Genomic DNA, 19,017 nt, shown 5'->3' on the forward strand with positions numbered 1-19,017 from the left:
AGTAGCAGGAAGGTTTAGGTAAGTGCTGTGTCCTGCAGAGTGGCAGACAAAGCTACTTCTGTTTCATTTAATGTGAAGTGTAACCATCTCTCGTGAGTATCTCATGAACACAGCCAAGACTTGTAACACCCTACCTTATCTTTTAGTAGAGGTCACAGCTTTGTGTGTTAAACGAATTCTTCTCTTCCTGATCTATCTTTCACTTCCAAGGAAACAAAAGGAAAAACTAATTCCTTTAAGAAGTTTAGAGATTATCTCGTAGGGAACAAGAAATAAAGTTATGAAGAGGCTTGTGTCTCCCTGCCCTCTTTTGTGTTACTTAGGTGATTTTTATATGAAATAGTTAATCAGAAAATAATTTTAAACTTGAACAGTCAAAATCACATTTTCTGTTTTCTTACTGATTGCATTGATAAGAGTTAATGAAGGCACAACCTATTCCTTTTTGCAAGTTTATAGACTGTGAATAAATATTTTGTGGAGCTTTCAGTTTATCTCAGAAAATGGAACTAAAGAACTAAATGGAATACAGGAAGCCTTTGCCTGGTATCCAAGAAACACATTTGGCAGTAATCCTGGGGCTTCTGATTACTAGCTGAAAGGAGAAACTTCATTATTTAAAGTACAGAAGAGACTGGGAGAAGCTTTTCTGTAGTATTCTCGATTGTAGGAATGTAGTCTGTCATTTAACAGAGATAAAGCATTCTGCTGACAAATCACTGGGTAGGGAAAAGCAGAAACTGTAGAGTAAAAAGTCTGAAGACAAAACAGGATGATGCAGATGTTTAAATTCTAGGGGGGTTTTAAATAAATGGGCAGATTAATGGTTTCTATATTTTAAAATACCCTGTAGAAACCACAGTACTTATTTCAGACTGTTAATTCCATCAGATGTTTAAGGCAGGATCCTGAGTTATGCTTGTATAGTTCACTATATAATGTTATATATATATGGTGTTATGAAATGTGATTGGCTGTGAAAATTTTTATTTGTAGGCAAGTAGGTTATCCTCATCTCAGATATAATTTCAAAGAACTTCAGGTTTTGTGGACAGACTCTTAAAAAGACATCCTTTTAAGAGAATCGGCTTTATTCTTTCATAATTTATAACCTATATAAAAATGAAGCTAAGATTTGCACCTTTTTATATTGATATTCCAGCACAGAACTAGTGCAGTAGTGGTTGCAGACTGGCTTCCTATGGATTCACTGAATAGTGGAGAAGAGCTTTTTTGACCAGCATATGGGAACACAGCCTGTGTGTTGCTAAGTGGTTGTTACCTTATTAAGCTTTAAAACAGTTTGGCTTTTTATAGAGAGGGAAAAAAGTCTGAAAGCTTGGGGTGTTTAATTCACTCAGTTCTATTACGTAAACCAGAAGAAATCACAATTAATCAAACAAGCTGATTTGACTCAGTTAATACAATTACAGTATATGGCTTCGGCATGCTGACAATTAAGTGAGGAGCTGAATTACACTGAGTATATTGATAATCTCCGTGTTAAGATGCCCTGCTGGGGTAAGGTCTCATAGCAATGTCTGCTGTTTCCAGATGGAGAAGTGAGTAATGAGCCCTACTGCCTTCCAGCATTGCTCCAGCTCACAAACACCACCTTCAGCATTGCCTTTTCCTGTCAAGTGTGGGAACATTTGGGCAATAACAGCTCGGTGCTCCTGACAGGAGCATCTCTGCTAATGCTGTGTGACAAAGGGGGATATCCAAGCACTGCCACAACACGTAGGAGAAGGAGAGCTCAGTGCCAGTTCTGAGCTGCTCTTTAGAACACACACACATGGAATTGACCTGTTGCTTCCAACAGATTCTGAATGAATCAAATTGAATCAAACCTACACTGAAAATACTGGCTAGAACTCTCCTTGCCAGTTCTTCTCAGTCTTGAGGTTGTGATGAGTATGAACTGAATTGTAAACTCAGGGAGAATTTATGCGAAAATTTTGGGGCAAGTAAGGTATCCATATAACTCCAAAATTAGGGGATCAAAAACCAAAAAGAGCATTGCCATCTTTTGTGAGGTCATGCAGCTGCAGGAATCAAGGGGGCACGGTTTGGTAGCCCCAGGAAATGGTGGTGAGCAGCAAGATCAGGTGTACAGCAGGGCAAGAGGCAGCCCTGGCCACTAATTCCCCCTCCTGCTCTTTGTCCCTTATTGCTATATTGCAGTGTTGAATTTTGCCTGCATTGGTGAAAAGCCCTGGTCTGGTTTGTTGCATACCTACATTGTCAGTCAAAACTCAATGAATGAATTCAGTAGATTCCTTGTGCAAAGTGTCAGTCAAACTAGACATCCATAAAAATAAAATGAGAACAGAAAAATCAAAAATGTGCCAGGTATTTTGCAGTATATAATTTAACATTGAATAAACATACACGTTAATGCACACTAACTTGCTTTAAAATGCACTGAAATGGGTTTAAAAACAAACCAACCCTCTGAATTGCAGGAAACATGAGGAATAGCACACATAAGAATGCAAATGTGCTGGAAATTTTAAATAAAAAGTCAAAATCTGCAGAGCTACTGGTGTTGCATGTTAAAACCAATAAGAAAAATATTTATAATATACATATGTCCCAGAAATTAGCTTTAGATTATATTAAGTTATTATCTATAGATGCTCGTTGGAGGAATAAGGACATGCATTTTAAAGAGAGATTTAAATACAGTGCCAAGCTGATACAGCAGCTCTCCTTTTCCCGAAAATACTTTTGAATGTGTTGTTTGTCTAGTTTATTAGTAGACTCTAAATTCTCTTCTGAATCTTAAGCTTTTATTTCAATGCTAAAACATTATTCCAACTTGGTAGTCTTTTAAAAACAACATTTTTAGCAACAGATCAGATACTACATAAAGTGTGGCGCAGGAAACTCACTTGGTAATTATCACAGTTACATTGCAAAACAGGCACAAATATAATAGAATCTAAATTTCTTCCCCTTTACATAAATCCAAGCCATAATTTTATGTATTCTTTTTATATATGTAGTACAAAAACTTGCTTGTGTCAACCCAATAATGAGTTTCATGTAATTTAAAGTAGCTCATTATCTGGTTGAGTCTTTGCCTTCATTTCATGTTGTTAGTCTGAACAATGGAAAAATGTCCAAAGTCTTACAAACATTTCTGGCACCTGAAGATCCTCCTGTCTTGGTGTCTCTGGGGGGGATGTTGGGAGGAAGGTTGTTCTAGAATATTTTTTCATTTTTTCCTTTTTTTCTGTTTACAACAAAGAAATGAATATGTGATCTGGGATTGTATTTGGAACTTCTTTCTGCAGAAAATTTGGATTTCATATAAAAATAATGGTAATTGTGTACCTGTTTTATGTGTATTACACAGACTCCTCTTGACTGAACTGACAGCTCTCCTATTCATTTTTAGCTTAGTGAGGAGGTGAATACTATAGAGATTATGATGATATTTACTTTTTTCTGAATGTCATATTTTCTTTTAAATACTATGTGATAACCTTTCTTTCACTGTAGTTTGTTTTGTATGTTAAGGCAAAATTGATTCCTGAGCAGGAAGTTGACGCAAGACTTATGTGCCTCTTAAATTCTGTGTAAACTCCACCTGGCCCGTGGAATTTAAACTGATATTTTGTAGAGCTGAATTTAGACTTGGATAAGGCATTCTAAACTTGGTATCAGTAGGCCACTTGTGAGGGGAGACACTGCTTAATAAGAGGTGATTCAAGCTTTACTTTTTTTTCATGCTGCATTTCTAGAAGTTTTAAATAATAGTTGTTATACATAAAATTCAAGGACTTAATTAAAATTTGAAATTTAAATTCTTAGACACTTTATTATCCACTTAGGTTTAAGAGTATTTTGATTTGGACTCTATCAGTGCTATTGGTCAGACACACTTGATGTGCTCAACTGTTGGTCTTTAGTTCCACAGCTGAACTATCATATTTCTAATGAATATGGGCCAATTCTTAAACTGTTTAAGGAGCTTCTCCGTTTTCATGTGTGCTTCTACAGTGATGAATCAGATGTGTTTTTCTGCTGTTGTACTTGCTTCTTTTTATTGAGCTGGAGCTCTTTGATTTCATTTTTTTTGTTAGTTCACGTACTCAGGGCCAGAATTTAGGCCATCACTGTATTAGTATTAATTCCAGTTAAAAATATTCTGGAATAAAGTCATGCTTCAGTTGACTTAAGGACTCCAAGTTGCACAATAAGATCTATTATTTTATTGTACTGTCATTATTCAGTGCAGGGATTAAATTTTGTGTTAAAACATCAGAAATCATAACAGTGGAGGAATTATGGCCCTGGATACTTCAAAAACCTACAAGAATTTTTTACAAATTTCTTTATTCTGCAATCATGAACTAGTATAAGCACTGGAAGAAAGGAGTATGTTTTACATCTTCCCTGTAAGCCCCAGGAAATACCAAAGAAAATAAACTGGTAGCTAAAATGGATCACAGAGCACTGAGAACTGGGAAAAAAACATAGAGGTAGAGTAATAGAGGCAAGAAATTTATTCAGGGCAGGGTTTCAGAAGTTCAGACATTTTCCTGTACAAATGTAAGCTCACGTGCCTTGTGTCATTCTAATCAAAATTGCCTTTAATAAAATTCAGAAAAGCTAAATAAGCAGAGATGATTAGTGCTTTGGTAAATTTGGACAAATGCATGAGGATTTACAAAAATAATTATTTGAAAAAATAGCTGAATTTTTGGTTTTGATTATGCTTTTAAAATTTAATAAGCATTTCTGTAAGGCAGTACTGTCTGATTTAACATTGTCTAAATTACGAACAGTCTTGCAGTCTTCCTTACTCAACTTAGTTTCAGGGCAACCTCATTACTTCTTTTCTGACCTTTGTCTGTGACTTGGTTGTGAGATAACATCCTGGAAGACTTCAAGGCTATTACATCTTTCTGATTTAACAGGATTCCCTTGGTGTTCCAGGCTTTTTGGTTGTTTTCTTTTTTCCTCCAAGCTATCCCAGTGACATGTGTGTGCAACACAGCACTACATTCGTTAGCACTGAAAGTGTCCTGCTGATCTGATAGGTGAACAACTGAAGTAAAAATTATTAAAAAGAACCAAAAATCCTCCTAACTTGCTATAAAAAAACTAGCACAGAAGGTGCCTCAGTGGTTTGCATCTGTATCCTTTCAAGATTGTATGGCAGCATAGGACAACAGATGGTTTTCTTACAAAAAATAAGTTGGTGATTATAGAAATAGCTTCAGACTATAAATCAAATATATTCAGAAACTGATTAATGTTTTATAAGTCTCTATTGTCTTGACAACTTTATATGCTAAAAGGCAATTCCTTTTTGTAGAAATATTAGTGTTTTAGAAATCAAACTTCTTGAAGTGACTGCTTCAGAGGAACAACCAGATCAACTGTGCAGTAGAGGGCTTTTATTTTAGCAGAGGTTAAAAAAAGCCACTGTACTGAAAGCTACTCATAGGATTGCATCATCAAAGTCTGAGATGTCTATAGATAAACGTTACAATTACCTCCTAGTATATTTATTTTCTGTCTCTTCCAAATCTGAGTACATATCCCACAGGAGGAAAGCAGCTTGACCCAAAAAACTGTGATGTTTTATTTTCTATGGTGCTGTCAGTCACTGCTACATCAGCTGGGAAAGCTGGGGCAGAAAGGTCTGCTGTGAGCTGACTTTGCAGCCCTGTCTCCTCTCACTGCACACTTTTGAGTAGCTTTCTCCAGCTGACTTGCACAGATAATGATTGTTCATATCTTTCTGCCCTTGTGCGGACTTTGGCAATTGTCCTGTTCTTTCTGTGTGTGCTTCAAATCTCTAAAGTGTTTTTGCCAGCATCCTATAAATTCTAGATCTTCTTTAGCTTGAATGAGTGAGGAGATACAGCTCTTGCTGATAAGCTGTTTACTGTCATATGCTTTGTTAGTTCAGCTTTCTTTTTATTGCCTTTCTACTGTTTGTAGCTTATCTGTAAATAATGCTGAATCAAGAAAAGAAAACATAGACAAGTAGCAAAAGGTCTGGTTTTATCCACTTTTGCTTTAAAACATAAGATATATCTTTTGGGGTTGCTGGTGCTTAGGATATACTGTTTCACAGTGCACAATTTGGACAGATGTGATATATGGTGCTTTGCCAAAACAAATACTGTAATATTCAACTATCATCTCCAAACCTTATGTTTGAAGTTTGGGTAAAGTATCATTGAGACAGACTTGTTCTGTTAGGGTTGTCTGGAACTAAAATTTTCAAAGTGACAGTGTTAGGAAATGTTATAACTGTTGGAGCAGCATTGGTAACATTTGCCAGAAATGGCTCATAGTAGTCATAGTATTTTGCTTTAATTTAGTAGAGTATAATCTAGAGGCATTCTTTTCCCAGGAACAAGAATTCAAACTCTGACGAAAACACACGAGCAAAGCATTGCTGATACATCTCTAAAAGACAGTCATGTGACCTCGTGCTTGGTGGTGCAGATATGAGTGGAACAGGGTGGTGTGGGCCCTACTGACAAGAGAAGAAAGCCTTGTCCTGTTCCAGTCTTCCTTCTGCTCTCTGTAGAACCCCCTCCTGCTAGGTCTCCAGAAGCAGATAGATGGGGTGAAAAGTTTGTTTGGGCCTTTTTTTGTCTTGTTTTTGTAATACACTTCTGCCTAAAGAAGCAATATTATTCCATGATCCTGTGGAAAGAGAGAAAGCAGTTTTTTGTATCTTTTTTTTTCCCTTATGGAAGAGGAGGCATTCTACAGAATTACTGCTTAGAGTCTCTACCTTTTAAGGCTGAGACCATGGGAGAGTGAAGAACCTCTAAGCTGTAACAAACCCCACAAACTCACCAGTCAGGATCTCTGTGCAGAGTTCCCCACACGTAGATGTAGCAGGTGGCAGCTCCGTTCAGATTTGCTGCCTCCAACAGCCTCCACATTAGGCAGCACCTGCTCTGCCCACGCCTGGAGCTCCTGCTCCTCTTTGGTTAGAACATGGAGTTTCTATGAGCATCTGAAAATAAGTGTTTCATTTGTCATAAAACCTACTTGTTTCTACACAGTTGTTATTTATGTGACTAGATTCATTGCTAACACAAGTGAGTGCTCAGCTGAGTAAATCATAACATATCCCTTATCTCTTGCCAAGCAATCAGTTTCTTCAGTTGAAAGAAACTTAATTATCATAATTGAGAAATTAATTATTACAGTCTTGTATTTGACTGTTATGTCACTAGCAATAAATGTAGAAGGGCTTGAGAATTATTTATACTAGATTTTATATGCTTCTTAGGTTGCTCTTAAAAGAACAACAATCCTCAAACGTTTCCAATACTAGAATGGTTTAAAATCTCTTATGTATTTAGTTTATTCATCTGTCCTCTTGGTATTTATTTAAAAAAAAAATAATCTGTCACTGAGCCCTGTTTTGAAAGGCTAGGAATTGCCTGTGGAGTTTAGAATTGCTATTCTAGTCCTCTCTTCCCCTGTGAAAGCAAAAATGTGTGTGTAGCCTTTTGAGCCTGTTGTGGCTCAGGATAGGCAGCAGTGGAACTTGCAGCCTTTCATCTTCTTTTTTTAATCTGCTTTCATAGCCACAGGTATAAATGAAGTATTTGTTTCCATTTTCTCTAATTTTCTGCTTAGTTTCTACCAAAGCAGATTCTTCTTGGAGGCTTTAAGTAATCCATTACTGAGATGCTTTTCTCTTAAAGGGTTATGGGCTTTTTTTCCTCAGGGAATGGACTATATGTTTTGTTCAGTATTGTAACCTAAAACTTACCCTCTTACTGGAATGGCTGCTTTTACTTTCTACCTCAGAGATGACTGGGCACCAGACAGAGAGAAGAGCTGAGCATAAGTTAAAAAACAATAGATTTTTAAAAAATCAATTAATAGATCTAAGCCAGCAAAGTGAGACATTTCAATTTAATATCTAGTCACTAACCCTTGCTGCCATTCTCTGTGACCATTCCAGCCGTTATGGAATTGTGTTGATTTAAATTGAATCAAAATTCAAAGTTACTACAAGGTGGAAAATTTTGCTTATGCTATAGAGAAAATGAGTTTGTTCTTTTTCCCACCCTTCTCTGTTTTTTTGGTTGGATTTCTGGTTTTGTTTTGTTGGTTTTTGTTTTGTTTCTGAAAGACAAATGAAACACAACTCACCGAGCTTTGTTAGCCACGTCTGCTCCAGAAGAGAGTTTTGTCATTTCTGTTATCCTCCTTTCTGTACCAGAACAGTTTCATCTATTTTGTGACTACTTTTTTTTCTTTCGTATTTCCAGTATCATCTGCATTAAATGGGAGGAACTGTGCCCAAAACTAGATGATATGAGTGTACTCTTGGCCAGGAAACAGCAGTTTAAGCAGTAATTTGTTTACAAATGTTTACTCTAGAAGAACATGACCTGAGCAACAAACATCACCTGTTCATATGCTGCCAAAAAGCCTGTCAGCATAATCCCCATTGCAACAACAATGCCAGAGTTCTGGTTGCAGATAAATCGAAAAGGCCTATCACTAATGTATTGGGTGTATTAGCACTTCTGTGTGGATAGTTACTTTTCATTCTTTTAAATCTAAATATAATTTACTCGTTAATAAATACCCTCTAGTGTCTCATATTTCAGGACCTGGATAAAAGAAAAAGTAGACAGAACTTAGACAGGATGTGGTACCTGCATTGTCAGGATCCTGCTGATGTCTTCAGATACCTTAACATTGTGGCAAAAAGTTATATTTACTTCCTTGCTGTTTTGGTTATTCACTTTGGACAGTTTTAAATCTAATTTTAAAGAGATTGTGTGTTAATTACTTTACCCAATGACCTGTCTTTTTGTTTCTTTAAATACATTTTTTAGCATAAATGAGAGCAGTGGTTGCCCTTTGCCCAGAGACAGCAGGAAGTAATCATATGTATCATAGTGGAAGATGGTATTTGGTAATTGGATAACTTCTGTGTGTTGCTGTTTTTTTCTTCCTTTCCCTCTAACCTAAATAAAGAATTTACTTGTATGTGGTTTTTTAATACTCCTCTTTCTTCATTGTTTTGTTTTTTCTGTGCTGGTAAAGTAGCTCTGGCAAATTGCCACAATCTTGTTTTGGAGTAAAATATAATGAGGAGAATGCAGATTCCTTTCAGTGATGTGCATGTTGTCTTGTTTCAGGAGCACACAACAGTCTAAAGTTGAAAAGCCCAAGGTGAATACTTCACGTCTGCTCTAACATTTAGAAGTAAAACTGAACTTTATAGAAAACTAGTATTGTCACACCATTGGTAATATTTAGTTACATTTTTATTACTGCATCCATTAATTACTAGACAAATTGGATCACTTGATGTCAAACGATCAACCAAGACAACACAGTTAACAGTGGCAGAACTGGGAAGAAAATCCATGGCTGCTGAGAGGAAACTGATTGTTCTATCTTTTGGAATTTAACTACATCTGTAACCCTATCCAATCAGTATTATTTTGTAATATGACAGTAGTACAGTTGTGTGCTTAAAATTATAGTCCACAGCTGCAGACAAAAGTACTCTTGAAACTGTTGAAATAGTTGATGTAGAGAGGCACAAACACAGATGCACTTTCACTCATGACCTTTACTAATTGATTTCTGAGCCCGCAAATGTAATGGGGGCAGGAATTAGGTACTTCACCAATGAGACTCTCCTTCCATGGTAGTGCTATGACTTAGTTGTTACTAGAATATCACATCACTGCAAGTCAGTTTTTCCTGTCCTCTGCTTATTTATTTTGCCCTCAGGGTTCTTTTGCTGCCCTTAATGGAAGATCAGAAGCCTTTCATTTGTTTGTTTATCAGGATGTAAAGAGAGTTTTGCTCTTGCTTTGCCCACTGTAAGTTGTGACAAATCTAATTAAATGAGTGAGCTACACAACTTCCGTAAATGAAATAAGAGGTATTTATCTTGTCTCCCCACTCAGTCTTGTTAGGAAAATGAGAAATCTAGATACAGTAAATAACCTTTCCACAGAGATGGGAGAAATCATTAATGTAATTGTAAAGGGGCCATGGCATGCCTTTTTTCTTGGCTCATTTCTGCTTTGCCCCTCTGACTTCAAAGCCTGAAATGTACATTAATGTAGCAATTCAGTGAACTGCTGTCCAGTGAAAGAATTTTCTAAAAGCCTCTGTTTTGGTAGAGGTGTAATTGAGGCATCATTCCTTCTTCCAGAATAAGTCAGAATTTTTTTTTAATGTTCTCTTTCCCTCTGTATGAGCTATGTATCCAGATTAAGGATTTATTAAAAAACCTTTTCACTTGTTTGTGTTCAGGAGAGGGGGGAAAAAGTTATTTCTTTGATGTTCTCAAGATTTTCCACATAACTGGATTGAAACCTGAAACCATGTCAAGCAAAATCTGTGACAGTAATGTACCCTAATTTGTTTCCCTGAAGATTGGTGTGACGAGTTGTTCAAACTTTATTCTCTCTTCAGTTGTTTGAACACCTAATTTCTAGATAGCCATACATTATTCATCTTTAATGCTGATAGTAAGCTGATAATAAAACAGGAAATATCTCACCTCTTTGTTATATTTTCCAAAATATCCTTCTTGCTCTCCTGTACACATACTTTTTTAAATGTTGGTTGTCCAAGATAAAAATAGACATATTTTCAATGATATGTGTACCTGCTTATAGGGCTGCTGGCTAACTGCTTAGCAGATTGTCTTCCCTATTTGTGACAGGTGTTAATGGGTCAGTATTTTAAATAACTGCTACAGGAACATAACATCATACTTTCTTATGTTTATTTGAATGCAGATTCAAATAAATATGGAACATGAATTATTACCTGCATGCAGACAGCAGAGAGCAGTAGTCACTGAGCTGTTGGTCAGATGGAGGGAAGGACAAGGATAGAAAGTAATTTCATAATCAACAGCTTTAATGGATGATAACACTGTAGGAAAAAGCAGAGCTGGCAGGCTTTGGCAGCATATTCAGTCTGAGGTTACTGTTGTTATTTGAGCTAACACTGCCATGAAACTAATGAAGATAGATTTGTTTAGATGTGCTGTGTACAGACATTACTGGACACATGGCCCCATCTGATGAGAAAATAGGTTTAGCTATTTTTTAAATGTTTGCTGCTGGAGCAGGCTAAAGAGGACAATATTCTTGAATAATCAGATTTGCCTGTGCTTAAGAGGTTTTCTGCACTAGAAATGAAGAACTTGGTATTTGATCTACTTTATGCACCATCAGGATCACAGAGTGATGCATCTCTGAATCACTGTCATGGTGTAAAACCTTCAGTGGTGTCATACAGGAAAATTAGCCCCATGGACGGGTGATAAACTTCACTGGCAATAAATGAGACAAATTGTGCATTACTAGACTGGTGCTTCAATAATGCTGAAGTGTTTCTGAGCTCTAGAAAAGTAAACCTATTTTCAATTTACAGCTTTATACTGGCATTAGAGAGACACATGAGTTATGTCTTGGGTTACATACACAATTCAATTTTTCAGCTCTTTGTAGGCTGTGATTGTGTAGCATCTGTTCTGATACTTCTGTAACTTAGCCTTTCTTTTTTATACTTTCCTACCTAGCTTTTGCTTTCTGTAAGAGGTTATGACAAAGATTTTCCTCCAAAATCCTTTTAAAAATAGTAAAAATAAGCATTAGATTAGATGTGGTATTTTGCTTATGTAGTTTGGCTGCTGAGAACAGAGAATCTGGTTTAATTTAATTTGCTATATTGTCTTTCAGTTCTTCAATTCTAGGCATTAGCCATTAATATTCATACAAAGTCTCCCTTAAAAAGAAAAAAAAATCAATACACAGATCTGACCTTAATAACAAGGGTTTGCTGTTAATCAATAGAATCACTAACATAATGAATTACCCTTCAAAATAGCACTCTAGATGTTTGGATCTGTCTTGAAATCTTTCAGCTTGAGTCTGGTTTAGTGCTGAAAAGTGTTTCAGTTATGTTCAATGAAGCTGATGTCTGCTGTTCATAGGGCATCCAGACCTTGCTCTTTAGGAGAATATGATTTTTTTTTTTTTGATGCTTATACACTGGATCTGGTGGACTTTCTATTAGACCCTAGAATTTTTTTTCCCCTTGTTATATCATACCAGGTATTTCTTTTAAGATTGGCCTGGGGCCCACAGGCAGGATTGTCACTAATTTCAGATATTCTCCTATCAGTACTGAAAGTGCTTTCATGATGAAAGAAGAGAGGGGGTACCCCCATGGTCAGGCAAGCAGAAGACTAGTTAGTACACTTGCAAATATATGGCAGACAAGTTGTTCTGCTTTGAGATAGGATTGGCTTTCTGCCACTTCCTTCAGTCATTGTCAGCTGTTCTTTGTAACTCGACAAGGCAACCAAACAAATTGTATTTTCTTGCAGTTCTACAGAAATAATTTTTCATTATACTGTAAATCTGAAGTGGCTGTTCCTTATCTTTTGGGTTTTTTTTTTTGGGGGGGGAGATTAATTTCTATGTAGTCCTACAGTAAGCATAAGCCACGACTTCTTGCTCTGATTCACATAAAATTATGTGTATTTCCCTTAGTAGTCCTTGTTTGGTCACCTGGTGTATTTTTTGATTTTAAATGATGCCTATAGGAAAATAATGTAGAAATACCTTCAATTTTCTGCTTCCTATTAATGTTCCCCTAAGCCTTGAGGGCTACTTTAACTTGAGCTGTGTGTTTGGTACTGTTGCTAAAGAACAGTTGGTAGCCTTTATTTTTGTTCCTGAGGGGAAGAGAGAGTACTGAAAAAGAAGTGGGTTTATGCTTTTTATTTCTCTTGTTGAGCATTAGTATTTGTCAGCCGCAGTAGTGTTATAGGTGGTGCTAAAATGTCATTAAATCTTGATGTTACACATCTGGTGACTTGTTGTAATGTAAACTATTCCATGAATGTACGTAATGCAGTTTTTTATACTTTTATAAATTGACATTAAACCCAAGTATTTAGTAATTTTAAACACAGTAATGCAATATTTAAATCTACTTATTATAGCTGTTTGTGGACAAAAAAATCCACATTTGCTTTAGAAGACATTTTATCTTATGATGCTAATAATTAAAGGGAATTAAAAAACCAACAAAACAAAGTAACAAAAACAAACACCCAAACTTTGTTCTAACAATAAGTCATGTTAGTTAGTTAGATTCTGATAGTTCAAGTAAGGGATGTCTTTTCCTTACGCTTATGTCTGTCCTTGCTTTTACTCTCATGAGGGAAGTGCAGCACAGTAAAACTTTCCAAGTCTGCAGCTTTATTAGTTCTGGATCTTAAAGGCCAAGAACCTCGTTTTCTCTTATTACTACTTCTCTTGCACAGTTTTAATATATGAGAGCTTGTATTCAAATCTGCCAACAGAGAAAATGCAGAGATGTCTGGGAGAATGTGATAACCTTAGGAGTCATACAGAGTTCTAGAAAATACCTAATATATGAGATTATTTTAAGTATCTGTTCGTTTTGATTTGTTTGCTATACAATTGAATTGTACATAGATATTTTGTGCTGTTCTTTTATATTCCAGAATTCCCTTTACTGTTAAAGATAACACTTAATGATGACAGAAGATTAAATGGCCTGTCCAGAATCTTTTGCCTCTGGTAAGTGCAAAACAAATATCTTCACTCTACTAGATCTTTGTTTTTCATTACTACAGAAAGATTAAAATTATTTGCCTTGGCCTCAGGCCTTCAATTGCTCTGTTGGGTTATTAAACCTACATTGGAGAGCCAGTAATGAGTGGTATTCCTTATGTAGCTTGGCTGTTTGTTCCTTACAAATAGAAGATTGATTACAATGGTTAAGAGACTTGGGATTTACTGACTTGTCTTTCTGAGAATCTTTTATCTCATAATTGCTTTCAAGAGTATTTTCCTGCTTTTTTCACCCCCATTAATCACTGAATCATCTTTTTCTATAATAATCAATAGTAACTGAGAATGTTAGTCCACAAACTCAGGACTAGCAGGTGGCTTTTTCCAATTTATCAGGAGTATGAGGGTCTTTACTGATATGAGGGAACCTAAAATATAGGTAGAGTTGTGGGCTTTATTACCTTGAGGCTAATTTGACTGCATTGAAGGGCAAGTTAAACACTGTATCAGAAATGTCCAGTGGTTAATATTTAATCGTTTCCTGTTTGGTATTTTAAACAAAGAATTCTCTGATTTTCAACTTCTCTCCTGTCTGCAAACAGTTTAAGCCCTGGATTCCTCTGTTATTCACAGGTGAATGTATTAAAGACAAGTGTTATGAGCAAACCAGGGCAAACTAAATCCTCTCACAAAACAACACAGGCCCTTTTAATTCTGATATTACTTCCCTATAAAATACTAAACCTTGAGTTTTAGAGCACTGATGTGCTCTGTTCCAGTTTAGCCATGTTCATTCTAGGTCAAGGAGATAACTCTGTGAGCTTTGAGTTTTCTTTGTAGCCTCTTCTCTGGTGAAAAATAAACTGCAGTATAGTCTCAGAATTAACACAGTGTTTAAAGTCTGAAATGCTGTGGTTTAATGAGAAATATTTTGCAATATAATTACTGCTCCTAAAAACATTTGGAAGGAAGACAGAAGCGACTTTATGTAGGTGATAATGAACTGTGAGGCTAATTATGAGATGTAATATGCATATATTTATATATAAATCGATAAAATAGTAATATAAGTTTTAACACTTTAAAAATGTCTAGGAAATCTGTGTTTGGGCCAAGAAGTAGCTTTTCAGAGAAGATGGTGTGATGTGCATCTTTTAAGTATACTGGCAGCACTGACAGCCCATACCGTCCAGATTTAGATTCCAAAAGAGCAAATCATTCTGAATTTTGAGGTGTGTAGATCTTAGGTACCGATTATTTGGTTTATATTGTAAGACTTTCTTTTTTCTTGAACCGAATTCAGCATGAAGTTTTTAAGGGTATCTCCACTATACAAGTTATTACCATAAATTATGGGATGGTAGTGGAAAGACAAAGACATCAAGATTTTACTTTGTTTCTCCTGAGCCTGGTTTTGTAAGAACAGACTTATAAAAACTAAGCTGTTTTATCTGGTATATGGTAGATTATCTTCAATAGAGAGATAAGAGGGAACAAGTTGACCATTCAGAAATTACTGTTGTTGATCTATGAAACAGATGGAAAAAGACTTTAGTTAAGCTGATTGTGTAAAATGGAGTGTAGCAAAGAATCTGAGGATGAAAATAAACTTGCAGTTCCATGGTCACACTGAACCACATATTACAGCATATTGGCATGTGATTTAGGTATTTGTAGGGGGGATTTATGCTGTACTGAGATGGTTATTAGACACCACAGGAACAGAAGTAGCTTTTATATTGTTAGATTGAGATAGGTGGTGTAAATACTGATTTTCAAAGCGCGAGTTAACTCATCCAGGTTTTTCATTTTAAAATCCTTTCTTCCATTATAATTAATATTCAGTTTTAGCAGTGTGATCTCAGTGTAAAATCAGCTTATCTTTCAGACTGACATGGATTAGGAATCTTGTTTTGATAAACAGTCTACAGACCTTCTGAGAAATCATAGGGCTTATGCATAAACTTTGAAATAAGGACATGTAAAAGTAAATGGATTTGACTGAGTTTTAATGTGAACAGATATATAGAGCCTGGCCATACAGAAAGGTCAGACTGTAGATATGCTTTTGTATATCCACATAAATTAAGTTGTTCCATTTCAAGCACTAATTTACTCTTGGCTTCCCAGGTAGAGGTGCCAAGATTTTTTTTTAAATTTTTTTTTTTTTTTTACTACTTCTGCTTGGTATCCTTTCAGATAAAGGATTATACTTACACAGTTTGGAAACTTCAATGTCCTGAACAATGATGTAAGAACTTTATTTAATTTGTTTTGCAAATAAGTCAAGCCTTTTTTCCTCATTTAGCAGATGTGCTGGTAACACACAAAATTCTTTGCACCAAGTAAAAACCAAACCAAAGTGTATTTTAATGACTTAAAAGTTCTGTGACATGTTCACACGACAAGTACTTTTTCTTGTAAATCAGTGACTGTTCTTTTCACAACCCTTCTTTGTATTAGTTTAGTAAAAATAGACAGTAATTCTTATAATGTGCCATTGTAATTTGTATGTGCTATGGGGGTCATCTTGTCTATAGCAGACAAGAGAATCTCATGCATTTTAAGTACAAATTGGTTTTTCTGCCACCACTGATATATTTCAGTGTCAGGAACAGTGTTAAGCCTCAGCTTCCTGTACCACTGTTGTCCTGTCTGTAAATGCAGATGTCTCCTCACAGCGCTCGCAAGAGTCGTGATTCACAGTCACCTTTATTTTCATGTCGGTTTTATGTTTACTTATACAATTTTTATCACAATTCCTGATTCATATTAGATAGTTTGCTGTCTAAGCTACTATGATAAAAGGTAAAAATTAGATATAAATACCAAAAAGTGGTTCCTGCTGTTGGTCTTTTCCTGGCCAGTGTGTGTCTTGTGAGCAGATCTTTGATAATGAGCATTCAGAATTAACAGATGGTATTGCAGATATGGGTACAACTGAGTGCAAAATCAGGATGCTCCTAGAAATGTAAGAATTTAAGATGGAGACAATGGAAAAAGGCTAAAAGTACTTAGATGTTGCACAAATAAGAGAGGTGGTATTTTTCACTAATGCCAAAAAAAGTTTAAAGACCACAACATCACCCGGATTGAGACTGCAAAACGAACACTAGATTCTTTTGCTGAAAATGCCAGCTTTCTGTACTCTGAGTGATACCAACCACTCCACCCAGTTAGTTTTTCTCTGCAGTGAAAGGAATCTGATTATAGTGGAAATGAAATTATGGCTGTAATAGTTAACCCTCATTTCTTAGAGCACAGCCAAGTAACTGAACCCAACACTGCCAGAGATGTGTAGGCATTACTATTTTTTAAACACATCATGCACCAGTTTACATTTCAGAATTTTAGGTTCAATGCCAATTTCACTTTGCATCAATACTTCATTTTCTTGCCATTACTATTTCTAGAAGCCTAGAGAAATCATTATTCCTTTGGGTTTGTGTGCACCTATTGCCACAGTAAGGGTTGGATCTGCCATTGCAGTAATACAGGAAAGCTCGCTCTAGGAGAATTTTGCTCTGTATTGGGAATCTGGGGCAGGTGTTAAACAGGCAGGAGTGTCTTGACTTTAATCCCTAAGCCAGAACAGATAGCAAAGAAGGGGGGAAAGCAAAGCTTGTAGAGGTGGAGTTGGGAATACTGGGCAAAGTTGCGCTCAAAAGACATGACTGGCTGTGGGAGCTCACCTGTGTGCTCCGGGGTAGCCAAAAAGCACCTGTGCTCTGACCAGGGATTGGGAAAATTATGAGAGACTGAAATATCCAAGCCATTTGGGAACTTCTTCAATAGAGCTGTTCCCTTTTCCCCACAGACCTGGGCTTTGGAGGCTTGCTATTCATTTTATTAATACAGGTTAACTTAGGGAAGAGTAGGGATCATGTTATTTTTATCACATGGATAAATGTAGCTCAAAAAGAAAACTTAATCATGCAAACCTAGCACTTACAGGAGTTATACAGATAAAAATGACCCGTGTAAAATTACATACTTGTAAAAAGATTCTGGAACTAACAGACTGTCAGAAATAACATTCTATGTCTTACAGGTCATGGTGAGGTATTTATTACTGAAAGTGTAGAATTTACCGAAAATATTACTGAAAGTAAATGAAATCTGTCAAATGTTTTAATTTAATATTCAAAAATTTTTCAAGTCAAACTTTACCAGATTTTTTTTTTAACACTTATTTTTGTGTGAAGTGCATCTAAAAATAATACCCATTTTCATACCTTCAAATTGGAATACATTCTGGGACCAGCACAAAAACTGACACCAGGATACAGCCCAATGGGTCTGATATATGAGCTTCTGATGAAGTTCTTTCTGGACATCAGAAAGCAGTAACTTTGCAGTTGGGAAGTGCTGAAGAAAATCAATTCCCCTCTTTTTTTTTTTTTTTTCCTTAAATGTCATACATATTAAGATAATTTTTTTTTTGTTTGTACTACAGTCAGCACAACAAACACTGGTTTGACACCTGTAAATAAAGGCTATGCCCAGTGCAAGGTGGCAGGTCAGCTTTAGAGAAAGGTTTCGCATACAAAAAATACCAGCATAAGCTCAAACCAACCAGGAAATAAAATGTAGACTAATGTGTAAGTCATGGTAAGTATTGTTGGCAAATTGTGATGTGTGCAGCAGTGACTGTGTGTTACCCAGAGCTGCTGAGAGGGCCACTGAAACAAGCCCGCTGTACAGGTGCTAGATTGTGATATAATAAATAGTCTGTACAGTATCACACTATATAGAAAGTTTAAAAACCACAATGAGAATATATTTTAAAAAATTTTTTTATATTGTAAAAATTTTAAAATTAGGTCCAAACCACCATTAAAAAAAGGTATGAAATGTGCAATTTTGCAAGTGGAAACAAGGGGCACAAGAAGGGTTCCATAAGGGTTAATAAGAGTTGCTTTGTGAATTCTCTTTGTTCCCAGTATCTTCATAGATCTGGTAATCACACAGACCTCAGAGCAGTTCCCTTCAGGCAAGTAGGACACGAGCTAAAAGTATCACCACTGATTTCAGTAGGGAAGATTGGCTGCAACAAGGAGTAAAAGGCTATTTTAAGAGACAAATGTACAGTACAGTCTATTTATGTAAATACTTGGAAAACGCAGGCACAAAACTGTTTCCCAAGTGCAGAGCTGTGAAATCAATGTGCCATATGGAGCTGTAATATATGGCAGAATATTTTAGAATCCTAAACCTTGAAAGAAAACCGTTGTAAAAGTCTGCATCTAGAATAACACGACTACTCACTTGTGTTTTAACCAAAAGCTGCAAAGATTATGTATTTCCAAATGTGCTAAAATATAACTTAGTATTTTTAAAAGGCAGTAACCCTTTTCACTTATTTCTCACAATGGATAGAGTGAGGAACTGGTAATTAAAGGCAACAGAAACGGTAGGC

The sequence above is a fragment of the Manacus candei genome, unplaced genomic scaffold (genome assembly GCF_025592945.1).
Source record: "Manacus candei isolate 608988 ecotype Guabito, Panama unplaced genomic scaffold, ASM2559294v1 h1tg000065l, whole genome shotgun sequence".
Classification (NCBI taxonomy): Eukaryota; Metazoa; Chordata; class Aves; order Passeriformes; family Pipridae; genus Manacus; species Manacus candei.